This window comes from Oncorhynchus gorbuscha, linkage group LG08, assembly GCF_021184085.1.
Source record: "Oncorhynchus gorbuscha isolate QuinsamMale2020 ecotype Even-year linkage group LG08, OgorEven_v1.0, whole genome shotgun sequence".
Lineage (NCBI taxonomy): Eukaryota > Metazoa > Chordata > Actinopteri > Salmoniformes > Salmonidae > Oncorhynchus > Oncorhynchus gorbuscha.
The window spans coordinates 34,634,857-34,662,762 of NC_060180.1; the positions used below are offsets into that span (position 1 = coordinate 34,634,857).

The window sequence follows — 27,906 nt, forward strand, 5'->3', positions numbered from 1 at the left end:
TGAACTAAGCTCGAGGCATTTATAAAAGTTTAGCTTAAAAAGAATATGGGTACATAAAAAATGGATGTAGCAACTGCGGTCTATCCCTTTTAGGTCCCGAAACAGTACCAACTCTGACCAGTAATATTTTTTATAAAAACGTTAACCAGCATATGAACAGAAGTCCACCCCAAGTACAATTTCTATTAATCTTTATTATGATTTACACATTTGTATCCTTGGTTTATTTTCACCAGGTTTCCATTTAGGCAAGCGCCATTGCGCACTGTACAGTCCCATCCCTCACTCGTACAGTGGAGGAATAGAAGGAATGGGGGGAGGAATGGTCAGACATCCACTAAATTCCAAACCAACCCCTAGTCCATTCCTTTAGGCACTGTAGATCTGAAAGGGTCAGATCGGTATACCATAAGCAATATACTTACAGATCCACATTACCCTCTGATAGGCTAGGTGAAATCTACCCCATATTGCTTATGCCTAGCCAACAACTTAAATTGTAGTGCCTAGAGGGGGTTGTTGTGTCTAGGGGTCCATTTGGGATTCAGAATTAGCATTTACAGTTTGTCCAGGTAGTTGTCTAGGGCGGGGATGCCCTCTTTGAGTCCCTTGCGTTTCCTGGTCTCTGCCACCACAATGGCAGTCTTGGTGGTAGGTCCTGGGGGTCCCCCTGGAGGATCTGCCAGTGGTCAAACACACACTGGGGGAAGGCCTGGCCACCTGTGTTGGAGCGCAGGTCAGCTGTGAAACCTGGGGGAGGAGAGGGGGGGTGAAGATGATATTAACAGAACATGCAAGTCGAGGATGTAGCAACGTGCGGTCCTGCTTACTGAATTCTGATGTGCACTTTGAACACGGGGATAACTACACATTTACTATTCCTCAGCCAACACGACAAGTAACAAACTCAAATCGGTAGCCTGTCAATGTACTATAGTAGAAACATGTAGGCTACCAATTCTATTGGTCAGCTTGTCAAGAAATAAATAGCCTTTTCCAAAACAGACTCTGGGACAGTTGTGGGACGATAGATCCCAAATTCATACAACTAGTAGGCCAAGGCTACACCCCCCCCCACCCAGATCAGGAAGTTTAGCTTAAAATGTTGATAAAAATAATTTCTTCATATAAGCCCAACAATGCGCTCAAGTAAAGGAGGTTACACGAGGATGTTCGTTCCATAACACAATTAACAGGAAAACACTATTGTCAAGGGCACTGCCCATAAAACGATTTCATGTGACTGATGAAAATATCAGTTTAGAAAGACAGATCTCATACGCTACTTCGATAAATCAGAATTGGAAGATTCTCTACAATCTTTTAAAATCACTAGGCAAGCAGCCTAGTGGTTAGAGTGTTGGGCCAGAAACGAAAGGTTGCTAGATCAAATCCCTGAGCTGACATGGTAAACATCTGTTGTCCTGCCCCTGAACAAGGCAGTTAACCCACTGTTCCTAGGCAGTCATTGTAAATAAGAATTTGTTCTTAACCGACTTGCCTTTTTAATTGAAGGCGGACATAGAATTGTGGATAAAACATTAACAGTATGTCACCATGATCAATGAGATCCACATTATGATCAATGAGTGTTGGCAGCCTCTGCAGCTGCCAACACCTCAAACATGTTGACACATTCACGCTGACGTCACCCCAGTATACAGGTGCAAGATGGAAAAGCAAAGAAACGGTCTCCCCTCTGCATTCAAGCAGCTGATTCTGACCGAGCCAAATACAATGACAAGTAATAAGTAGGCTATTTATCTATATATTTTTTTACAGTCTTTGGTTTATAGCTGCACATATGCGCCCATTCTCGGTGGTTGAGAAAGGGGTTTCACTCTTGCACCCTTTTCAGCAAACGGGTAGTTCCCACTCTATAAAGCTAAAGCTTTCAATGAATTGGCCAATGCACCCTGTGTTGTGCTTACTGAACAGCTCATTACATTACCACGGACTGGGAGATGTACTGTGCTACAGACACGCTTCCCTTTATGAGTCACAAGTGTGCATCTGGCACTGAAGGAGGCAGTGTTATGTTGAGCTCGTAACCAAAATACAACTTGAACAGCCGTCCAACTGGTAATTACTAGTGGGAAACTTGTCTATCATCCTGAGCACCCACTTTTCCCACATGGCGACCTCTGACGTCACCTACTAACTAAATGGCCTCCAACAGCATTTTTGGCAGTTAAAATGCAACAACAATTATTTATAAAAAGCAACAACAATTATTTATAAAAAGCAATCTATTAATGTGGTTTTTGAACTGATTTGTTTACAAGCATGATATCTGTACTTTTAGTTTATGGTTGACAGTTTGTTGGCCAATCAGCTTTTCTCAACGAGTTCAAATCACATGAATGCAGCCAAATGGTAGTTACCACTTCATAACTAGTAAATTTCCACCTCCCACATTTATTTTAAACCTTTATTTAACTAGGCAAGTCAGTTAAGAACAAATTCTTATTTTCAATGGCGGCCTAGGAACAGTGGGTTAACTGCCTTGTCCAGGGGCAGAACGACAGATTTGTACCTTGTCAGCTCAGGGATTCGATCTTGCAACCGTTCGGTTAGTCCCACGCTCTAACCACTAGGCTACAAACATAGCATCAGAGTGGAAACTTGAGGCCCAACATAACAATCCTGCCCCTAGTAGGCACCTGACCTGAGCCATAAGGGAAACTAGGAATCTACCACTACTGATCTGAGCCATAAGGGAAACTAGGAATCTACCACTATCAGATTAGGGGTGACAACGTAGCCTATATTTTGCCCCCCTTGTAGATAGTTGACTGGGTCCACCGACCGATGTTTTAAGTTGGGGACTGATGCCTATCCGTGAGTCGTTGCATCCCTAGTACTCACTTATGGTTATAACTGTGTACAAAATGTAAATTACCTTTAGATATATGAATAAGTTGCAGTCAAAACAGCTCATAAGTCTGTCAGTGGTATGAATACTTGTTGAAACCAGCTACCCTCTGAATGTAAAGAATATTGCTGTGCATTCTCCCAAAACACTGAAAATGTTAAATAAAATACCAGAATTCATATCCAATATTCTTTGTGTAGCTTAGGATATTTTGGGTGCTATACCATTTGATGTAAACTAACTAACGCACATCAATTTTAGGCATGCTGCTATAGCCGTACGGCTAACATTGTTTCACTAACAGCAATAATGCAATTTGTTGTTTCTCAGGATCACTTTTTGAAGTGATTTTAACTTTTTGTAAATCAAATTAAGTACATTTCAAAATGTTGGTGTACTGTCCCTTTAAATGGCAGTGGTTTTTAGCACATACATTCTGAAAACTCAATGATAGTATATTCAGATGTTAAATTAAGTTTAGTACTAATGTGGATTTTACTTTGGAAAAAAAGCTACACAAGTTTTACAGAACATACAAAAACAATTAAGTCTTTTCTTCACTCCGATAACATTAATGACATGTTTAAGGATGTTTTGATAAGAAAGTTGTTGCTGCGATTCTAATAGTTTCTTGGGGTCAAAATTACCCCAGTTAGTAATTGTTGTATGTAAAATAAGTTGGTAGCTTGAGAGTTAACAGTGAAATGTTCAGAAGGTTGTGTCAAGGCAATGGGTAATCTCTATACATCGCCCATCAAATAAGAATAAATGTCCTACACTGGGTTAGGGTCAGTTACATTTCAATTCCGTCAAGTACACTGAAATTAAAAGTTTCCCTGGTAAGCCATGGATAAAGTTAACTCTCACTCACCGAATGACTCATTGACAGGAAGATAGGCCTTGACGATGAACATGGGCGTGCCCATCACCTGGGACTCCTCGAACACGTGACCTCGCTTCCTGTTCAGCACGCCGTAGATCCCGCCCACTACCTGCTCTGGGCACTGCAGAGACAGGAAACGCATGACTCCGTCATGTCACACTTGATTCCAAATAGACTAGCATACAATTCAATGTAAGACAGTGGTCAAGTTCAAGTGTCAAAGTAGTCGCACACCACCCGCATGCGCACACACACACACCTGGATCTCGACCAGGTAGACAGGCTCCATGAGTCTTGGCTGTGCAGTGAGCTGGCAAGCATACAGCACTCTGCGGGCGGTAGGGATGATCTGTCCGCCACCGCGGTGAATGGCATCTGTGTGCAGGGTCACGTCGTGGATGTCAAAGCGGATCGCACGCATGTTCTCCTCGCACAGCACACCCTGTAGGAGGGAAGAAGGAACACCACGTCACAACTCAGGATAGAGAAAAGACTAAGCAAATGTGTTACCTGTAGCGTGGCCTAAACTGCAGATTCAAGTCTACTTACACACTGAAGTCATGAATGCAGATTTGAACTGCAATGCTTCAATAAGCAAGGAAAATGGACTGTGCCTTAGTTGGTTGTCAAGCTTAACTAACTAAACATAAACCTAAACCCACCTCCTTGACAGCCCACTGGAAGCCGGCCACCACGCTGTCCTTGATCTCGTTCAGGTACTGGACTCCCTTGGTCACGTCCATCAGCAGGTTGGGCCCGGTGCCGTCGGGACCAAAGCACCAGATCTTACGGGCCTCCGACACGTCCCACTCGTACTTGTCAGCCAGGAAGCGGGCACGGATCTTGAGCTCCTGCCGGGGGGCTGACGTCACCCTTCTCTATGTCCTCGGCCAGGCCGTCAGGGAATGGTTTGGCACGCATGTACAGACGGTTGTGCTTGTTGGGGGACTTGGACAGGCACATCACTTCAGACTCCTCAGACACAGTCTCCCTGTAGGACACCACCGGGTCTGATTTCTGTTGTGAGAGTGAGAGGTCAGGTTAGGACTAGGGATGGAAATTTTAAACAACTTCACTAATATCATGACATTTTTTGGGATACCTGGATAGTCTAAATACGTGATTAAAAAAAAAAGACAACTTGGGAACTGGCTTGCTGCGCGACTTGGGAGAAGTCCTTTGCTTACAGAAGTGCGGGGAATGGACAGTGGATGGTGAGTTTGATATTGGAGAGAGTAGCCATACAGATAGGTTATCATCCCATCTGGTAGTGCCTGTCTTGACTGCATCAAATCAATTTAAAGAAGCTAGCCAGCTACGGTGTCATCAGAAAGTATTCAGACCTCTTGACTTTTTCCACAGTTACTTGACAGCCTTATACTAAAATGGACTTAATCTACACACAATACCCCATAATGACAAATAACAGATTAGAGATGTGCAAAATACAAAAAACTAAACTATCACATTTACATAAGTATTCAGACCCTTTACAGTACTTTGTTGAAATACCTTTGGCAGCAATTACAGCAGAGTCTTCTTGGTATGACGCTACAAGCTTGGTACTAGTGATGCACCGATATGACATTTTTGTCCGATACTTTCCATGCAAAAAAAAAAAAAAAAGCGATACCAATATTACAATTTTTAGCGGCCTTTTAAGCATTCTAGTACAATTAACACACACACAGCGGTCTAAGGCACTGCATCTTAGTGCAAGAGACGTCACTACAGTTCGATTCGAATCCAGGCTGTATCACATCCGGCCGTGATTGAGTCCCCATAGGGCAGTGCACAATTGGCCCAGCGTGGTCATTGTAAATAATAATTTTTACTTAATAGACTTGCCTAGTTAAATAAAAAAAACACACACCACAAGTTATTTTGATGGCATGTACTCATGTCCCCATTACCAGGAAAACATAATCAAAGCTATTTATTTAACTTACTTGCTGTTTCATCGTTCATTTGTTCAGTTGTTTCATTCTCAACCAGGATTTCTATGGAACGCCGTTTGGGTCTTTGCGTGTCAAAAAAAGATGCGCCTGAAACACTATTTGACCTATCAGGACTGCACTTCACATAATTTAACGCGTTCATCCACTTTTACGTAGTTATTACACAATCACTCATATGTCACAACGATTCATCGATACGCATGCTATGATGCTGGTAAAGTTGTCTCGCGCACCTAGTGCTGGTCAAAAAAAGCTAGCTAGCTCATGGATGCAAACAATGTTCCCCAAAAAAAACATAGCAAAACGACATAGTCTAGATGTCATCATCTAAAATAACCCTAATTTATAAAACAGTCATTATTTGATTAATGGTGGTCGGACCCAGCTATGTGATGCTAGCCACAATAAGGATTAGCCACAAAATGTAAGTCGCTCTGGATAAGAGCGTCTGCTAAATGACTTAAATGTAATGTAATAGTGGACTTTGCAGTTAGCCTTAAATAAAAGCATGGCATAATTCTACTATTTGTATTAATTTGCGTCACTGTCAACGACATACTCCCCAATTTCATGGTATCCAATTGTTTAGTAGCTACCAGTCTCGTCGCTGGACCTCCCAGTCCGGTTACGACAGACCCTTGGCGCGAACCCAGAGTCTCTGGTGGCACAGCTGGCGCTGCAGTACAGCGCCCTTAACCACTGCGCCACCCGGGAGGCCTCGCTTTGACATTTTATTAATGTTGCTGTTAAACTAGACGTCAGGCCGATACAGATGTTGCCATTTTGGACAATTCCGATATCATGCATCCCTACTTGGCACGCCTGTATGTGGAGTTTCTCCTATTCTTCTCTGCAGATCATCAAGCTCTGTCAGGTCGGAAGGGGAGCGTTGCTGCACAGCTATTTTTAGGTCTCCAGGGGATGTTTGATCTGGTTTAAGTCCGGGCACCTGCTGGGCCACTCAAGGACATACAGACTTGTCTCGAAGCCACTCCTGTGTTGTCTTGGCTGTGTGCTTAGGTTTGTTGTCCTGTTGGAAGGTGAACCTTCACCCCAGTCTGAGGTCCGGAGCAGGTTTTCAACAAAGATCTATGTACTTTGCACTGTTCAGCTTTACCTCAATCCAGACGTCTCCCAGTCCCTGAAAAACATCCCCATAGCATGATGCTGCCACCACGCTTCACCATAGGGATGGTGCCAGTTTCTCTCCAAATGTGACACTTGGTATTCAGGCCAGAGAATCTTATTTCTCATGCTCAGAGTCCTTTAGGTGCCTTTCGGCAAACTCCAGGTGGGGTGTCATATGCCTTTTACTGAGGAGTGGCTTCAATCTGTCATGTCCAATCAATTTAAATTTACCACAGGTGGACTCACGATGTTCAACTGAAACAGGATGCACCAGAGCTTAATTTTGAGTCTCACAGCAAAGGGTCTGAATGTATTTTTTTATTTCACCTTTATTTAACCAGGTAGGCTAGTTGAGAACAAGTTCTCATTTACAACTGTGACCTGGCCAAGATAAAGCATAGCAGTGTGAACAGACAACAGAGTTACACATGGGGAGTAAACAATTAACAAGTCAATAACACAGAAAAATATATAATAATAATAAAAAAATATTTAAAAAAAATAGTACATACATATGTAAATAAGGTGTCTATTTGCAAAAAATAAAATGTTTTTCTCTTTGTCATTATGAGGTAGTGTGTGAAATCCGAGGCTACAGTATGGACGTCAAACTACATTCAAACGCTTATTTGATTGAATTAAGAATTTCAAATGTCATGGTATATTCTTCTTTAGACAAAGCCTTTATTGTTAAAATAGGCCTATGATTCCCCCCCCCCCAAAAAAAAGAACTCTCGCAAGTATTCGAATACTAACGCTCATTTGGATATTTTAATTACTATGCCCAAACCTAGCCTAACCTTCTTGGTGACAGGGGGGCAGTATTGAGTAGCTTGGATGAATAAGGTTCCCAGAGTAAACTGCCTGCTACTCTGTCCCAGATGCTAATATATGCATATTATTAGTAGATTTGGATAGAAAACACTGAAGTTTCTAAAACTGTTTGAATGATGTCTGTGAGTATAACAGAACTCATATGGCAGGCAAAAACCTGAGAAAAAATCCAACCAGGAAGTGGAACATTTGAGGCTTGTAGTTTTTTTTAACTCAGCCCCTATTGTAGATAGTGGGATATTGGTTATGTTGCACTTCCTAAGGCTTCCACTAGAAGTCAAGTCTTTAGAACTTTGTTTGAGGATTCTACTGTGAAGTGGGACCGAATGAGAGAGGAATGAGCCAGGTGTCTGGCAGATTTCCACAGGCTCTGAGTCGCGGTCACGAGAGAGTTAGGTCTCGTTCAATTGCTTTTCTACGGACATAGGAATTCTCCGGTTGGAACATTATTGAAGATTAATGATAAAATCATCCTGAAGATTGATTCTATACTTAGTTTGACAAGTTTCTACGGGCTTGTATAACGTAACTTTTACAACTTTTCGTCCGACAGGACCTGAACGCGCTTTTGGATTTGTTTAACCGAACGCCCTAACAAAATAATCTATTTTAGACACAAATGGACATTATCTAACAAAACAAACATTTATCGTGGAACTGCAATTCCTGGGAGTGCATTCTAATGAAGATCAAAGGTAAGTGAATATTTATAATGCCATTTCTGACTAATGTCGACCACCCAATATGGCGGATATCTTTTTGGCTGCTTTGTTGTCTGAACGCTGTACTCAGATGTTTTTTCCGTAGTTTAAAACATTTGACACAGCGGTTGCATTAAGGAAAAGTATATCTCTAATTCCATGCATAACAGATGTATTTTCATCAACATTTATAATGAGTATTTCTGTAAATAGATGTGGCTCTCTGCACAATCACCACATGTTTTAGAAATACTGAACATAACGCGCCAATGTAAAATGACATTTTTGGCTACCGTCCCACATATCCCAGAGAGGTTAAGACATATTTCGTTGACGGCAGTCTTGCCACATCGTGTAATGTCTACAGAGTAAAGACACCCACTCCCTATGGCAGATTATCTTTGTTAGGCAGTGGAAAACAAAATCCCCTTTTCTCTGTAGTGCACCATTTGTACTGTACTTGGAGAAAGCGCATTCAAACCCATCTCATATGTAGTCTGTTCCTCCCCCTCCCTCACCTTCAGTGGAATGCCAGCGTGGTCCTCCTCCAGATCCTTGAGACAGATCTCCAGGTGGAGCTCTCCGGCCCCGGCGATGATGTGCTCGCCAGACTCCTCGATGATACACTGCACCATGGGGTCAGACTTGGCCAGACGCTTCAGGCCCTCCACCAGCTTGGGCAGGTCAGCTGGGTTCTTGGCCTCCACAGCCACTCTCACCACGGGGCTAACGCTGAATTTCATCACACGCATGTTGTGGGCCTGTTGGACGAGCATACAAGATGGGAGAAATATTCATCTATTGTTCATCCAAAATGGCACCCTATTCCCTATATAGTGCACTACTTTTGACCAGAGCAAAAGTCTGGGAGTGGAAAATCCTTCTTTGCCATTAAAAGTCAATGTGGCCTTCAGTTTTCCTATAGTATAATGTGATGATGTACAAGCTACCTGTTCAAAGGTGGTGATGGTCCCCGTCTTAATCAGATACTGGTCTACTCCAACCAGACCAACAATGTTTCCACATGGTACATCCTCAATGGGCTCTACGTAGCGCCCCATCATCAGAATGGTCCTACGGAGGGAGGACGAGAAGAGATTGAAGGGAGAGAATATACAATATTTAAAAGTTCACTTCAATCACGTATCTGGCACTCTAAATGGTACCACACACACACCTCTGGATGGGTTTGATGTAGAGGTCTTCCTTCTTCCCGGGGGTGAAGTTTGGTCCCATGATGCGCACCTTCAGACCGGTGGACACACAGCCAGAGAAGACACGGCCGAAAGCGTAGAAGCGACCTTTATCTGTTGTGGGCACCATCTTAGAGATGTACATCATCAGAGGTGCCTTGGGGTCACAGTTCTTGATACCTGAGAGAAGAGGGAAAGGGGGGAGGGGTAATTAGGGGGCCTAATTAGGACAGGCAGTGTACTTTTCTCTGCCCCCAGTCAGTTGTTTGGGGAAGCATGTCTCGGTGTGCGTGCCTGTCCTCACCCATGGCGGCCTCGTCGTCTCCTGGACCCTCATAAAGCAGCTCACAGCGGTACTTCTGGGCGGTGACGGGGGAGGGCAGGTGGATGGTGATCATCTGGAGCAGAGCCTCTCCGGCTGGGAGCCAGCGACGCATCACTGCCTTCAGTAGGGGCTTGCCCTCCTTCTCCTTGTCCTCCGTGTCCAGCTTGATGTCCAGCTTCTCTATCAGCTTGGCCGTCTCGTCCTTCTTGAAGTTCATGACGGCATCGAATACCTGGAGGGAGGGAGAATGGGTGAGGGTTTAGACAGTTGATTTTCATCCTTTCAAAATAAAATATTGATACATCAATATTAATGCAATGCATTGACCAATATTAGTCAATGCATTGCATAAATTAATCAAGTTAAACACTTAGGGTCATCATGGCCGGTCTCACCTTGAAGATTGGATCCAGCACGAGTTGAGAGAAGGTGCGGGGAAGCTTTTTACCATCGGGGCCAGTGGCAGTCTTACTGAACTTCCCAGTGGCTGGGTCAAAAAACCTGCCAGATGGAGGGATAGATTTACACAAATATTTTTTATTGACAGTTCAGTCAATTAGCAGACTCTTATCCAGAGCAGCCCACATTTCAACAAAACGTGCATTCAACAAGTTGCAAGCTTGGTTGAGATCCATTCCAATTGAAGTCTCTCTATTCAGGAAGTTAAATGGAAAACCAGTGCTATTAAGAGTCAAGGAAAAAAGACAAGTTCAACAGTTAACTACATTTCATATCACTATGACAGCCAGGAACTCGCAAGCATTTACATTCAGTACGATACAATCAGCTTTGTTAAGTCAACAACCCAAGACAAGACATTTTTGCAACACGTCAGATTGTTTGCCAGCATAAGAGAAGTGCGCACCTGCAATTTAGGCTCCCAAATGGGTTTACTTTGTCTTCAACAGGTCTCCATACAGAGAGAATCCCTGTACATATAGGTGGCTGCCCGCGTCACGTAACATACCTGCAAACACTTTTCAATATTGCCACGCCCTCACCTGTGTGCGTGTGATTGAGAAAGCGAGAGAGAACAGGCACACTTAATTTAATAAGTCCGAAATGCTGGGGTAGGTGGCGTCATCCCCTTTGGAAACATTTCATTGGTCCTAAGGTACAAGCTATACCTACCCAGCATGATAGGCGTTCTAAATCAAGTGTGCCCAGAGAGAGAGATGGAGAATGTGCATTCCAGATACAAATTCTCAGTGCAGCTCTGTAGAAATTATAGGATCACTCCACATTCGTGTGATTCCTGAGATGTTACTTCAAGACATTGTATAGATCTTGCAACCTGCACAGGTCGCAGAGAATGTCTATCTGGAACGTAATCCAAGTCAGTGTGTACCTGTCTACATTGTATCTCCCACCCTTCTTTCAGCTCTGCATGTACCTCTTGGCCCACTATTCGGTCAGATGCATAGATCCTACTGTGAACAGATTCTTCATCAAGTCCTCCATCTTATTACACTTGTGTGTTTACACATGTACAGTATGCGTTTGTCCATGTACACTGTCAGTCAAGTTGACACCTACTCTTTTCCATATTTTTTAAAATAAATTTTACATGTTAGAATAGTGAAGACATCAAAACTATGAAATAACACATGGAATCATGTAGTAACAAAAAAAGTGTTAAATCAAAATATATTTTAGATTCTTCAAAGTAGCCACCCTTGGCCTTGATGACAACTTTGTACACTCTTGGCATGCTCTCAACCAGCTTCCTGAGGTAGTCACCTGGAATGCATTTCAGTTAAGAGGTGTGGCTTGTAAAGTTCATTTGGGGAATTTCTCTCCTTCTTAATTCATTTGAGCCAATCAGTTCTATTGTGACAAAGTAGGGATGATATACAGAAGACAGCCCTATTAAAGACCAAGTTCATATTATGGCAAGAACAGTGCAAATAAACAAAGAGAAACGACAGTCCATCATTACTTTAAGACATGGTCAGTCAATCCGAAAAATTAAGAACTTTGAAAGTGCAGTCGCAAAAACCAGCGCTATGATGAAACTGGCTCTCATGAGGATCGCCACAGGAAAGGAAGACCCAGAGTTACCTCTGATGCCTAGGATTTCATTAGTCACCAGCCTGAAATCAGGTCTTAATGGTAAAGTTGCTGCAAAGAAACCACTACTAAAGGACTCTAATAAAATTACACTTGCTTGGGCCAAGAAACACGAGCAATGGACATTAGACCGGTGGAAATCTGTCCTTTGGTCTGATGAGTCCAAATTTGAGATTTTACGCATCCAACCGCCGGTGTCTTTGTGAGACAGAGTAGGTGAACGGATGATCTCCGCATGTGTGGTTCCCACTGTGAAGCATGGAAGAGGTGTGATGGTGCTTTGCTGGTGACACAGTCTGTGATTAGTTTAGAATGAAAGACACTTAACCAGCATCGCTACCACAGCATTCTGCAGCGATACGCCATCACAAATGGTTTGCACTTAGTGGGACTATCATTTGTTTTTCAACAGGACAATGACCCAACAAACCTCCAGGCTGTGTAAAGACTATTTGACCAAGAAGGAGAATGATGGACTGCTGCATCAGATGACCTGGCCTTCACAATCACCCAACCTCAACCCAATTGCAATGGTTTGAGATGATTTAGACCGCAGAGGGAAGGAAAAGCAGCCAACAAGTGCTCAGCATATGTGGGAACTCCTTCAAGACGGTTGAAAAATCATTCCAGGTGAAGCTGGTTGAGAGAATGCCAAGAGTATGCAAAGCCGTAATCAAGTCAAAGGGTGGCTACTTTGAAGAATCTAAAATATATTTGGATTTGTTTAACACTTTGGTTACTACATGATTCCATGTGTGTTATTTCATAGAATGATAGTGAAGACCTTAAAACTATGTAAAACCCTTTAATAAGCATGTGTCCAAAGTTTACTCATACAATGTGTGTGCGATTACGTATGCAAGTACATACAGTGTGGTGTGTGTGTATGCATGTACAGTCTGTGTGTAGATCTAGATATAGATATATATATATAGAGATATATATAGATAGAGATATATATAGATAGAGATATATATAGATAGAGATATATATATATATATGTGTGTGTGTACCTCTCTCCCCATAGCTTCTTCATCATGTCCTCCACCTTCTTACATCGCTCTGCTGGTCCCAACTGGGTGTCTTTGCCAGCAGAAAACTTGGCCACGTACATCTCAGCAAACTGCTTGAGGGTGAAGGCCCAGCCGTGGAGGCCAGACCCAAACCCTACGGTACCGATCACAGGGTCAATCTGAGGGACGACAAGAGGACCATGTCGTTGTCTTAGGCCAAACATGTTTCCCTTTGATCATGTCAGAGTTTGGAGACAAGTCCCATTTAAATCTGTCAGTTGAACTAGACATGAATTCTCTCTATAGCGGTGCAACTCCACTCCTAAATTGGCAGGAATTTACAAGGAATTCAATCCAACTGATCACTACTTAGACTTATTCTTGTCAGGTGTGTGTCCCTCACCATAATGGCACCCATTGGTCCTGCTTCATCCTCTCCATAGGTGGCGATGATGACGTTGACATTCTCCACGATGCGCTGGAATGTCTGGAACAGGTCCTCAGGCTCCAGCTGCAGCTCCAGCAGGGCCCGGTCCATCTTGTTCATCATCAGCACCGGCTTGATGCGCTCTGCAATGGCCTGCCTCAACACAGTCTCTGTCTGCACACACACACCTGAACAGGGGATGGAGAACGAGGGTGTTATATGAAAATCCAAACACAGAAATTGAGAGAGCAAGAAAGTCTGCCCTGAGAGAAAGGAGACCGGAACAATGAGAGAGAGGAAGCGAGAGAAAGGACATCAAGAAAGGCCTGAGCGAGAGAAAGAAGGACAATGGGCAAAAGGTCTGTCCTCCACCCTCTCCTCCTTGACCCGGAAACCGATAGATGTGGTTGAGGAGAAGTAAATTCGTTAGTAGGTGAACAGAAGGGTCCTCTCCCCTCCCCGATAGCCACATTTAATCAAGGTTAGCTATGTGTATCCTAGGGCCATATCGAATAAGTTTAATTTTCCCAAATCCGGTTCAGTTTTGTTTTAAACGGGTTTCCGTCATACAGTTTTGCATTTTTTATTATATTAAAACATTTATGTCCACAATGCTTAATAAACCACATCAGACCACTTTTGAGGTCCAGGAAAGTCGTTTTATGGATTTTGAGGTGTAGTTAGTTACACTAAGTCAATTGTGCACCAGCCTATTTTGGGGGGTGTTAACAATGTTTTTGTAGCGCTCATGTGATTGCAAAGTTGGAAAAACTACTGGCCACTGGATTGATGTAAATAATCATGATATCATTCTGCAAGGCAGGCATAAGCTAGTAGTTAACAGTTAATTGAGAAAGATGGAGAGGTTCCCCAAAACAACTAGAAGACGGTCATCATTACATTAGCATCGTCACTAACAGCTACAAAGTGGTAGACAAATGCATGCACACAGACCGGGGCATTCCTGTGCCGTTGCCTATTCAGAGAGTTGAAGGAAAATATGAATCACTGATGCATTTTGATAATCTTGGGAAAAATAATGTATATTCTAAAATTCAACATAAAGTTGATTTTCTACTAATAAGTTCAATAAAATGTTTGATATTGTCGAATTCCGTTTTAATGTCTGGATTCAGTGATTCCATCCGTGATCTATTTAACGCAGATTTTATAGGGCCATAATATCCTACCAGAGTCCTTCGCGGAAGCGTTTTGCAATCTGCCACACCCACTTTAAATCAGCATGTTAAAAAACAATGAGCTACTCATCTTTTTATCTATGAAATGTCTTAAATTAATGTAGTTTCTTGGGATCCACCCCTGTAAACGTAATTTGCCTGATGATGCGCGAGTGGGGAAGGAGTTTAATTCCATTTCTGGTCCACACCCTCTCCGCCTCAATTTGACTATTTATTTTAACTTTTTAACTAGGCAAGTCAGTTAAGTTAAAAATTCTTATTTTCAATGACAGCCTAGGAACAGTGGGTTAACTGCCTGTTCAGGGGCAGAACAACAGATTTGTACCTTGTCAGCTCGGGGGGTTTGAACTTGCAACCTTCCAGTTACTAGTCCAATGCTCTAACCCTGCCGCCCCAATGACGGCCTACCATTGCCAAATCCTAAACCGGACAACGCTTGGCCAATTGTGCGCCAACCTATGGGACTCCCAATCACAGCCGGTTGGGATACAGCCTGGATTCAAACTAGGGTGTCTGTAGAGACGCCTCTAGCACTGAGATGCAGTGCCTTAGACCACCCCTCTCGGGAGCCTTTGACTTTTTTTTTCTCCAAAAGGAGGCAAGGGAGCACGCAGGAGTTGAGCAAATCAAATATAGAAAAGGAAAATTAGTTAGTAGGTTAACGGAAGTGTCCTCGCCTCCTCCCGTCAAGGAAGCACAAGAATATCCTACCAGTCCTTCGGATTTTGAAATCCGCAACACCCCCTTTGAATCAGATGTTTTTTCAGAGGAGAAAAGTATGCACATATTTAAAAAATGACATGCTACTTATCCTTTCATCTGGAAAATGTTGCACAACTGGCTAAAGATCATTTTTACTACTTTATACATTTCATTTGGAATTCCACCTCTGTAAACATTTGCAATTGAGAATCTCCCAGTGAGAAAGGAGAGAGCAAGAGAAACAAAGACAGTGAGTAAGAAAGGAGAGTCAACCTGAGACACAGTCGACCACCACCAGTGCGCCGTCTGTGACCCTGAGGGCGGCTGTGACCTCAGAGGAGAAGTCCACGTGGCCCGGGGAGTCGATCAGATTGATGAGGAAACCAAGCCCATCCTTAGTCTGCTTGATGAAGGCCATGTCATTTTCCCCCAGCTCATAGTACATAGAGATGGCCCTGAGAAGAGTGAGGGAGAGGATAGGTAAATGGTAGATGTTTCAACATTAAATGACATAGTGTCCAAAACCAAGTGTCCCTGTCAGCCGTGGGATGCAGACTAACAGGGATAGTAGTCAAGTTAGTGTGCAGGGGGAACGACAGAACAAGCTGCACTGTAACTTATCCTGCTTTGTTGTTTGTCATCGGTGTAAAGCCAAAGACAAAGCATGGTAAGTAATTGTTTTCTACCTGTAATCTGGCATCTTCAGCTCGGGCATAAGTATAGGCAGTGTTGTTTTCAGCCATACATACAGTGCCTTCAGAAAGTAGTCATACCCTTTGACAGCCTGAATTCACACCCCTGAGTCAATACATGCTAGAAAATCACATTTGGCAGCATTTACAGCTGTGAGTCTTTCTGGGTAAGTTTAAGAGCTTTGCATACCTTGATTTTACAATATTAGCATTTTTAAAATTCATCAAGCTCTGTCAAGTTGGTTGTTGATCATTGCTAGACAGCATTTAAGTCTGGCCATAGATTTGAGCCGATTTTATTCAAAACTAGGAGACTCATTCAATGCAACACTATTGTAGATATTTGGCCTTGTGTTTTAAGTTATTGTCCTGCTGAAAGGTGAATTTTCTCCCAGTGTCTGAAAACCATGTTTTTCTCTAGGATTTTCTGTGCTTAGCTCTATTCTGTTTCTTTTTATCCCAAAAAGTGCTGATGAGTATTTGTCTGTAATAAAGCCCTTGTGGGAAAAAAAAAATCATTCATTCTGATTGGGTGGCCCCAACTGCCAAGTCATGTGAAATCCTGAGATTAGGGCCTAATGAATTTATTTTATATGAACTAACTCAGTAAAATCTTTGAAATTGTTGCACTTATATTTTTTGTTCAGTATACAATGTTGTTGATCCATTGGTTATATCTTATCACAGCCTTTAAACTCTAACCGTTTTAAAGTCACCATTGGCATCATGGTGAAATCCCTGAGGGGTTTACTTCCTCGCCAGCAACGGAGTTAGGAAGGATGCCTGTATCTTTGTAGTGACTGGGTGTATTAAGACACGGTGTATTGATACACCATCCAAAGTGTAATTAACACCATGGGATATCCTGTCTTTTTTATTTTACCCATCTACCAATAGGTGCCTTTTTTTGCTAGGCATTAGAAAACCTCCCTGTGTAGTTGAATCCGTTTGAAATTCACTGTTCGACTGAGGGATGTTACAGATATCTCTGTACCCCACACACAGAATTGAGGTAGTCATTAAAAATAAAAGTTAAACACTAGTCCATGCAACTTACTAAGCAAAGTTTTACTCTTGAACTCATTTACACTTACCATAAAGGGTTGAATATTTGATTCAAGACATTTCAGCTTTTGTAAAAAAATAAATAAAAACATAATTCCATTGTGGGGTGTTGTGTGTAGGCCAGTGGCCATCTCAATTTAATCCGTTTTAAATTCAGGTGTAACAAAATGTGTCAAGGGATTTGAATACTTTCTGAAGGCACTGTATGCTAGCTAAGCCCATATTAAAGTGTACATTTTACAACACACTGTCCTCCGTACAACACTGTTCATATGACAGAAATATACAACCGTGGGAAAAGACAGTGATCAGAAACCGACCTGTAGTCTATAGAAGATCACATGAGGGTGGTGAAGACCTCGCTCTTCAAGTTTGAGAAATTACTTAAATTATTTACAAGTATTCAGATGAAGGCCAACAAGTCATAATGTCAATGATTTTAACAATGTACTTTAAAAAAAACTCAAGCAACATACATCTACAGTATAGGAATTGATAGGTTGTAAGATCCAAACACACGCACTCCTGGGTTCTATTCTCTATGAATGAAACCGAGGCAAACGGGCCAAAACTGGGACGGACGACATGAACTTGTCCCATTAAGAAACCCTTGCTTTCGAATTTAGTTGCAAAACATTTTGCAACAGTGTGCACTAATGAATACGACCCTGTACTACTTACGTGGACTTGATGGTAATGCACCGCTCCTGCTCGTCTTTGCGTGTGTCTGTGAAGCGAGTCTCTCCGGCGCGAGACCCTGCAATGATCCCGGCTTTAGACACCAGGGAGTCAGTCAGCGTGGACTTGCCGTGGTCCACGTGAGCGATCACAGACATGTTACGGATGTTGGACTTCTTGTCCATGATCGCACGAATCTGGTCCACTGTGAAGTTCACCTGAAGAGCACAGATCAATCAAGACATTATTGTAAAAAATATAATATGCTCTCGTCTTGATGACAAGCCCAGCTAAATAAAAGGGTTAATTCAGTCATTTGGGGGGCGAACCCTAACTCACGTATGTCAAATGCTCACTTACATCTCCCAATGACATGCATGACTATGGGACTCTTTACATTACTTTGAAGACACAAACTAGGTCCAAGTGAGATAATTGCATAGTGTAAAGAGAGATCTAGATTCAAATCTCTTTAAGGGATACCTCCGGAGGTAATGTGGGAGACATCTTCACCACATACCCTCCTCTGAGGAATAGTGTAAAGATAATGGCTCTCCCACATCACATCTCCCTAGAAGAATTACCTTAATACCAGTAGACAGCATTTTTGCCGTTAACAAAAATGCAAATCATTGCGCAACACTATGTACAATATGGTTTAGATGAAAAGCTCCTGTATTGCTATCTATTTATTATGGTACACTGTACTCACGAGAAGCAAGACTGTAGCCATACCCAAGGCTAGTGTGAAAAGTAGCAAATCTGATGTTAGAAAAAGATCTGACATACTTTACTAAATGTAAATGTTACTAAATCCACCCCAAGTGAAAATGTGAGTGGCCATTAAGCTTCACTTCTTTATTTGTACTGTGCATATGCGTTTGATATTTAACAGCAGTAACCCCCACCCCCAAATAAACAACAATGAAAGCGAAATTATCTTTGATGGACTGTCAGCATACATTTTCATTTGATAACCACACCCAACAACACGTTGACTAATGATCTAGCTCTTTTAGAAGGCACATCAGTGTGGGATGCTGACATTTGCCTTAGCTTAGGCTTAGTCAGACATCTGGTCATATGGGGTGAGGTGGTATGTCATATCTTGGTGGGTGGGTGGCATGACACTATAAGTAGAATAGAACGGTCTGGCTCACAGACTAGAATTTAACCCATTACTCTATTTTAGGGACAGACCACCAACATATGCTGTTTTACTTGTTGACACTATAATGATCAATTATCCTTTGAACTGAACGGGTCAGCGCTAGTTCATAAACCGTCCTAGACCTTTGAAATATGATGTGTTATAAGTCATCTGGACAATGAGTAAAAATGAATCCAGGGCTGAAAAACTGCCAAAGGAAGTTCATTAAAGAGCATGGTCATTACACAGGTGCTGGGGAAAATAAAAGGCCACTAAAATGTGCAGTTGTGTCACAACACAATAACACATATGTCTCAAGTTAAGGGAGCATGCAATTGGCATACTGACTGCAGAAATGTCCACCACAGCGTTTGCCAGAGAATGTAATGTTAGTTTCAATACCATATGTCTCAAATGTCGTTTTAGAGAACTTGGTAGTAAGTCCAACTGGCCTCAACTGTAGCCTATTACTGATGCCTCGTGGCTTTATGCTGCCATCTTTTGGAAATATTTAGCAAATAAAAGTTATTAATTTACAGCAGACCGTAAAGACACTGGAGGCAACTTAGAAATAACGTATATTTTCATATTATTTGAGACCAGTCTCAAACCTGCCCCACTTATCCTTATTTCTTTTGTTTACTTTTTTGATCGTCTCAGCACTGCAACTCTCCGACAGGCTCAGGAGAAGTGGCGGTCTGGTCCTTCGTCCTCCAAAACTTCACCTGCCAAACCGCGTGTCTTAACCCGGAAGCCAAAGTAAAGCCCCCCCAGCCAAACCCTCCCCAAACGATGCTGGGCCATTTGTGCGCTGCCCTATGGGACTCCCATTCACGGCCGGTTGTGACACAGCCTGGGATTGAACCTGGGTCTGTAGTGACTTTAAACCGACGCGCCCCAGCCCCACCTATCCTACGCCAATTGCTGGAGTTTCACCGAGGTTACTTGGTCACACCCAGTTCAAACCACATTTGAAATAAATAACATTTTAAAAATGTGGCTTGTTTATCAACTGTTTTGCCTTGCAATAATACAATACCATTACAATAAAAAATCATTTAAAAAAGCTAATACTTATAGGTTGATAAAATAACATTTACTACTGGTACTTCTTAGGTATAGCCCCCTTTTTTCAATTTTTGCCTAAATGACATAAATCTAACTGCCTGTAACTCAGGCCCTAACTCAGGCCAATCTGAAAACAAGATTCCCTAAATTTTATCAGCATATCGATTGCGCAACCAGGGGTGGTAAAACCTTGGATCATTATTACTCTAACTTCCGCGACGCATATAAGGCCCCGCCCCGCCCCCCTTTCGGAAAAGCTGACCACGACTCAATTTTGCTGATCCCTGCCTACAGGCAGAAATTAAAACAAGAGGCTCCCACTCTGAGGTCTGTCCAACGCTGGTCAGACCAAGCTGACTCTACACTCCAAGACTGCTTCCATCACGTGGACTGGGACATGTTTCATATTGCGTCAGATGGGAATATTGACGAATACGCTGATTTGGTGTGCGAGTTCATTAGAACGTGCGTCGAAGATGTCGTTCCCATAGCAACGATAAAAACATTCCCTAACCAGAAACCGTGGATTGATGGCAGCATTCGCGTGAAACTGAAAGCGCGAACCACTGCTTTTAATCAGGGCAAGGTGTCTGGCAACATGACTGAATACAAACAGTGCAGCTATTCCCTCCGCAAGGCTATTAAACAAGCTAAGCGTCAGTACAGAGACGAAGTGGAATCTCAATTCAATGGCTCAGACACAAGAGGCATGTGGCAGGGTCTACAGTCAATCACAGACTACAAGATGAAATCCAGCCCAGTCACGGACCAGGATGTCTTGCTCCCAGGCAGACTAAATAACTTTTTTGCCCGCTTTGAGGACAATACAGTGCCACTGACACGGCCTGCAACGGAAACATGCGGTCTCTCCTTCACTGCAGCCGAGGTGAGTAAGACATTTAAACGTGTTAACCCTCGCAAGGCTGCAGGCCCAGATGGCATCCCCAGCCGCGCCCTCAGAGCATGCGCAGACCAGCTGGCTGGTGTGTTTACGGACATATTCAATCAATCCCTATACCAGTCTGCTGTTCCCACATGCTTCAAGAGGGCCACCATTGTTCCTGTTCCCAAGAAAGCTAAGGTAACTGAGCTAAACGACTACCGCCCCGTAGCACTCACTTCCGTCATCATGAAGTGCTTTGAGAGACTAGTCAAGGACCATATCACCTCCACCCTACCTGACACCCTAGACCCACTCCAATTTGCTTACCGCCCAAATAGGTCCACAGACGATGCAATCTCAACCACACTGCACACTGCCCTAACCCACCTGGACAAGAGGAATACCTATGTGAGAATGCTGTTCATCGACTACAGCTCGGCATTTAACACCATAGTACCCTCCAAGCTCGTCATCAAGCTCGAGACCCTGGGTCTCGACCCCGCCCTGTGCAACTGGACTTCCTGACGGGCCGCCCCCAGGTGGTGAGGGTAGGCAACAACATCTCCTCCCCGCTGATCCTCAACACGGGGGCCCCACAAGGGTGCGTTCTGAGCCCTCTCCTGTACTCCCTGTTCACCCACGACTGCGTGGCCACGCACGCCTCCAACTCAATCATCAAGTTTGCGGACAACACAACAGTGTTAGGCTTGATTACCAACAACGACGAGACGGCCTACAGGGAGGAGGTGAGGGCCCTCGGAGTGTGGTGTCAGGAAAATAACCTCACACTCAACGTCAACAAAACTAAGGAGATGATTGTGGACTTCAGGAAACAGCAGAGGGAACACCCCCCTATCCACATCGATGGAACAGTAGTGGAGAGGGTAACTAGTTTTAAGTTCCTCGGCATACACGTCACAGACAAATTGAATTGGTCCACTCACACTGAGAGCGTCGTGAAGAAGGCGCAGCAGCGCCTATTCAACCTCAGGAGGCTGAAGTAAAAGGTCTGAATACTTGGGTAAAATGTGATTTATTTTATTTTATACATTTGCAAACATTTTTTAAATGGGTTTTACGTTGTCTTTATGTGGTATTGTGTGAAGATTGAAGGGGGGGGGGTCAATTTAATACATTTTAGAATAAGGCTGTAATGTAACAATGTGGAAAATCAAGGGGTCAGAATACTTTCCAAATGCACTGTAGATATGATCCTTCACATTTTCACAAATTCATAGAATTTAGGGGAATTACACATAGAAAAGGCATCTAAAAATTCTATAGCAATATAGTGCAGGAAAGCAGCCGTGCTTTTGGATAAATAGACACGACAGTAAATAAATAAAAACATATTGTCCAGGACCGGAGTCTACGCGGACGTGCTACAGCCAATCAGAGCTACAGTACACCTATATGTAAATAAATCAATTTACCACACAGGCCTGCCATCATTCACTTTGAACTGAGAATTACAGGCAGTAGCCACAGCTCAAATTAAGATCGTTAGAACACATTCGCCAACAGCCACCTGAATGGATTTGTGCAAATATGTAAATACCAAGGGAGTCCTCTTACATTAGGGAACATCACAATCCTATTGATCAAATTAAACATGAACAAAAAGGTAGGCTCTCTCTCCCCCTCACTTTCTTATGCACATCAACAACTAATGCTAGCCAGAAGAGCTAAAAATCTTACGAGGGAACATTAGATGAACCTTCTCAAACTTTCAGCTAGTTGCTGTCAAAAATTGCACTGATAAACAGTGGGAAGTAGTAGCCCACTCATCCTTCTGCAGCTTGCCCCAACCCACATTTTTAACAACTGAATGGGAACATTAGCACGGACCATATTAGAGAAAACACAAGTGAATTCACAGCATGCACTCAAAATGTATTGTAGTCGAGTAGCCAACCTAGACTACTGCTCAAATGTTGTAATAATAGACTTGCTTGTTTCTAATTCAGGCTGTAAGTAGTAGATGACAACTAATTTACACTCGCTTGTGTGTCCTAGTCAGCCCACAGGCCTTGTGCATGCTGAATAGGTGAAGGCAGCAAACAATGTACAGGCCAGCTATGATTTACAACCTGATAGCAATATTTTTGGGGAATACCAAGAAATGTATTGAACTGCATCCATCTTTTCTGCCAGCAATACCTTACTGTATGTCATGGATGGGATTTTGAGTCAAATAGAACCAACCTATTTTAAAACCTCTTATAAAGTTTTGAAGCATAAACCAGGAATTTGATATTTCTGACTGATATGATTATTTTCATATCTGCAAAGTAGTTTAAACATTCAGTTCCACTTTAACTTACCTGAGGTAAGCTTTAGCATGGGTCCCCAGATCCTCAAAAAGTTATACAGTTGCACCATCCTGACCGGTTGCATCACCGCCTGGAATGGCAACTGTTCGGCATCAGACCGTATGGCGCTACAATACATCACTGGGGCCAGGTTTCCTACCATCCAGGACCTATATACACACTAGGCTGTGTCATAGGAAGGCCCAAAAATGATCAAAGACTCCAGTCATAGACATTCTCTCTGCTACCGCATGGCAAGCGGTACCGGAGCGCCACCTCTAGGTACAAAAGGCTCCTTTAACTTCTACCCCCAAGCCATAAGACTGCTGAACAATTAATAAAAAATGGCCACCCAGACTATTTACATTGTTCTTACGCTGCTGCTACTCGCTGCTTATTATCTATGCAGTCACTTTACATGTACAAATTACCTCAACTAACCTGTACCCCCCTCACATTGACTTGGTAAAAGTACTCCCGTATATAGCCTTGTTATTGTATTACTTTTTAACTTTCCTTTATTTAGTCATTATTTCCTTAACTATTTCTTGAACTGTATTGTTGGTTATGGGCTTGTAAGTAAGCATTTCAGAGTAAGGTCTACACTGGTTGTATTCAGCACATGTGAATAATACAATTAGATTGGAAGCCTACAAGGCAGTGGAGGTTGCTGAGGGGAGGACGGCTCATAAATGGCTGGAGAGGAGCGAATGGAATCAAACACATGGAACCCATTTCTTTAAAGTATTTGACACGTTCCACATATTGCGCTCCAGCCATTATCGCGAGCCTGTCCTCTCCAATTAAGATGTCACCAACCTCCTGTGTTACAAGGTTTACGCGGGTAGATCTCATTGCTAACAATAGAGAAGCTGCAATGTGACGCAGAACAATGGGATGGGAACAGAACGTTCGGGAGGCGAGTTGGTGCCACGGTGTTAATACGAGATGGGGGGGGTGAAAATTCACTCAAATTATGTGTTTTTTCGCGATTACTTCAAAACTACGGCAAGCAGCTAGGGCATTATTAAACTTGGCTCCATGGCGGATGCAATAAACTCATTTTAAATCAGAGCATGTAAACAGTTAATGTGTCCAGCCTACTATAATAGAAAACGGTGACGCACTAAAGGGAATTGCCCATTGTGCACAACTGCATCACGCTGCACTTTGCAGGCCTACATTTTTGCGATTCCATCACATACCTGTAACTAGCCAATTTCTCTCAAACAAAGTAATGCCATTACATGCCCCCTTTGACCAAATAACTGGACGTTTTACTGTTAGGTGGCCAATTTAGAGAACTTGAACATTATGTACGTCATTCATTTACAATTAGACACGGGACACAGTTACCAACTGTTTTGAATACCGATGCAATGACACTTGTGAACAGTTAAAGTTACTGTTGTCAAAAACAACGTAAAGTCCTGTCCTCCCAAAAGCAAAGCGGGTGACAGTTACTTTGTGTAGGGGCCCAGTTACAGACAAGACAACCTCTAAAGATGGCTAACTAGATAATAAAAACCAGCATGACAGCTGCGTAGATTCAGACATCCCTCATATTCCTCAAACGAAATTATTCAGAGAAATTGGAAGCTTTCAAATCAGTAACTCAAATTGAGGTTTATTTAGCATTGTCTGCCGCGGTGTTATAAACATCGTCATGCCGTTCGAACAGACGAGCATCCATCTTCGGTTCGGAGGCTGATTCACCCGGCCCGGTTAATTTCACCGGTCACGGACGAAGGACATGAGCCAACTCTTTACCCACTGACAACACAGATTTTCCGGTTCACCTAATTATGGTAAAACACTTCAAACTCGACTTACCATTTTGCCTGATGTTCGTAGATGAACTTGTTGGTCAAATGAACACTGTTAATACACCGCCTTCCTCGTCCAAGGCAAGGCAGGAAAGAGACAACGCTTATGACAGCCTACGCTGCATTGTATCACGTTTATTTGATAACCTCGGTGTAGTAGCCCTTCCCCACCGAACGGGGCGGGATTAGTTATGGGCGAGTTCTTGCCGGGGCCGACCCCATCCCCCAAACGTTTTCATTTGCGGAGGCTTTCCAGACAGACAAGCTGTGGGCAAGAGCGGCGCTCATATAGTTCAGTGGGTTCGCCTGGGCAGGTTCAGTACAAAAAAACGGTTTGGAGCGTTGGTAGAGATGGCATTAATTATTCTGACATGAATTCTTAGAATCAGATAGGCATGTTTGTTCACATTCTATATTTATATCTGAATGTTGGCCAATGTTGTCTGCGTTCTCCAGTTGAACGCGGCCCTGGTATCCGCTTGTCCCAATTTATGTGAAGCTAGCCACAATAACGATTACCAACAATAGGGAAATTGGAGGTCGATCCTTCAAAATAAAATAAAAGTCCCTCATTGAACGTGATGCAAACGTATACAAATAGTGTAATTGTGCCATATTTGAACAAGATAATTCTAAACAAGGCTGGAATGTTGTTACATAATTTAAAATGAAATACAATAATTCATTAGTTTGACAATAAACATAAAAGGCTGTTGAAATCCCATTGTGGATGTGTTAGACTGCATAATTGCATTGGAGGCATACTTACCCTAAAACTTCAATTAACTGCTGTCTCAAAAGCCGCCTGTCCCTTTCAGCTGGGCAATGACACACATTGCAGCAAATAAAGGCCTGTTTCAAATAAACAGCAAGTCAAATAAAATCACATTTGATTTATCACATGCACCAAATAAAACTGGTGTAAACTTTACTGTGAAATGCTTGTTTACAAACCCATCCCAACAGAGCTAAAATATATATATATATAATATACAAAAGTAACTAACACAAGGAATAAAATCAAATGCACAATAATTGAGCTATATAGAGTGAACAGTCTATTGCTTGGGTTTCTGGAGTCTTGGGCAATTTCTTGGGCATTCCTCTGAAATAGATATAGAGGTCCTGAATAGCAGGGAGGTCGACCCCAGTTATGTTCTTGGCTGCCGGCATCACCCTTTGTAGCGCGTTGCGGTCAAGGACAGTGTAATTGCCATACCAGGTGGTGATGCAGCCAGTCAAGATGCTCTCGATGGTGCAGCTGTAGAAGTTTTCGAGGATCTGAGGACCCATACCAAATATTTTCAGCCTCCTGAGTCTAAATGAATTGTTTACCAGGTTACCATGAATTACCATTCATTCTTTACACGGTTTAATGTTTGATTTGTTGCATTAAATAATTCAGTAATGACTCAACAAAAATGATGGCAATCATCCGTTTTCATCGCCAGTAAGAAACTGCCATTTGCTGCTAACAGCTGGGAACACCTAGCTAACTGACAAGTACGAGAACTGTCAACCAATTCGGGAGTACAGACCCACGGAAAATGGCCGTCGTCCTCTAGTGGCGAAAGTAAGAACTGCCATAAATGCACAGCCGAAAAGAGGAGAATAATTATTCTGTCAAGGATTTTTTTATTTATTATTATTTTTTATTTTTTTTAAATAGAGGTATACCAAGACAAAATAAACGGGGCACAGTGTGTAAATGATAACACATTAGTGGAGGAAATGAAGAAATAGATTACAATTCTGGAAATTAATTCTGGAATTAAACTATTAACTATACAAATGAGCAAAAGCTGTGTACATTAAGGAAATAGACGCCTGGCTCAAATAGAAGCCTGTCTCTAATAAGCGCATGTTGTATTCAGTGATTTAAGCAAATAAACACCTGGGCTATTAATTGAAGTTTAAAATATGTGGCTCATTTCAAAGTGTTTTTAGAGTCTTGCAGTAAAAGATATGACACTAATACTTGTGTAAACTCTGCATAGTTGTGTTCTGTGGGTGTCACTGAGTAGGCTGATACACCATTTTATGGGTGCACAATCCATAGAGTTCAATATGCAGTCTAATGGAATTTCAACAGTTATTTTCTGTTTCTTGTCAAAATAATTCATTCTTATATATGACTTTAATTTATGCAACAGCATTCCAAACTTGTTTTATTAATTATATAGTTCAAACATGAAACGATTGCACTATTTGATTTCGTTTGTGTCACTTTTAATGTGGGACTTTTATTCTGAAACCGCACCGCAAATTCCACACATGGAGAATGACAGCAACCGGTGACCATAGCCCAAAGGAGTAAACAAACATTTTCGACGTGTGGAAAGTGAATGCTATAACACCATCATGCATAAAACGCATTTACAGTCATCATAAATTAATAATTCCAACATTTATAAGAAAACAAATATTTGTATTGTTAGCTTGAGTGTGGAAAAACACAGTTACATGATGCAGTGACTGCTGAAGTATCACCATGCATGCTACGTTGTGTCGGATGGAATGCGAATGCACCTCAACCAATGAAAACCTGTGGTGGGCGGGGCCGGATCAGGCAGCTTCCGCCCACAGCCGACCAGCCATGTTCAGTGTGCTGCGGTGAGGGGTACTTTGAGCGGTGCGACTTAATCCACACGGAGGCACTATTAGTCCAAAAATATTTTGTCAATTCACATAGCTTCCAGTTAATAAATGGAGCACAATCTGTCTCACTCCAAAATAATATGTTGCATGGTAGATTATAAAATTGGTCTACCCTCAATAATCTTGATAAAGATTGGCACACACAGAAATTCAAATTCAAATGTATTTATATAGCCCTTCGTACATCAGCTGATATCTCAAAGTGCTGTACAGAAACCCAGCCTAAAACCCCAAACAGCAAGCAATGCAGGTGTAGAAGCACGGTG

The 27,906-nt window shown here is 42.5% G+C and overlaps 1 pseudogene across 1 annotated transcript; it reads right to left on the bottom strand.

The window, feature by feature from the left end:
- Window positions 1-174: 174 nt before the first annotated feature.
- Window positions 175-25,146, bottom strand: LOC124041529 (annotated as a pseudogene). The gene is made up of 14 exons (XR_006839960.1): window positions 24,990-25,146; window positions 17,747-17,961; window positions 15,582-15,763; window positions 13,384-13,595; window positions 12,981-13,159; window positions 10,293-10,398; window positions 9,877-10,129; window positions 9,557-9,752; window positions 9,330-9,453; window positions 8,898-9,140; window positions 4,421-4,775; window positions 4,018-4,200; window positions 3,747-3,879; window positions 175-750 (listed from the first exon to the last, which is right to left on the bottom strand). The product of XR_006839960.1 is annotated as an elongation factor 2-like (transcript).
- Between the last annotated feature and the right edge of the window lie 2,760 nt (window positions 25,147-27,906).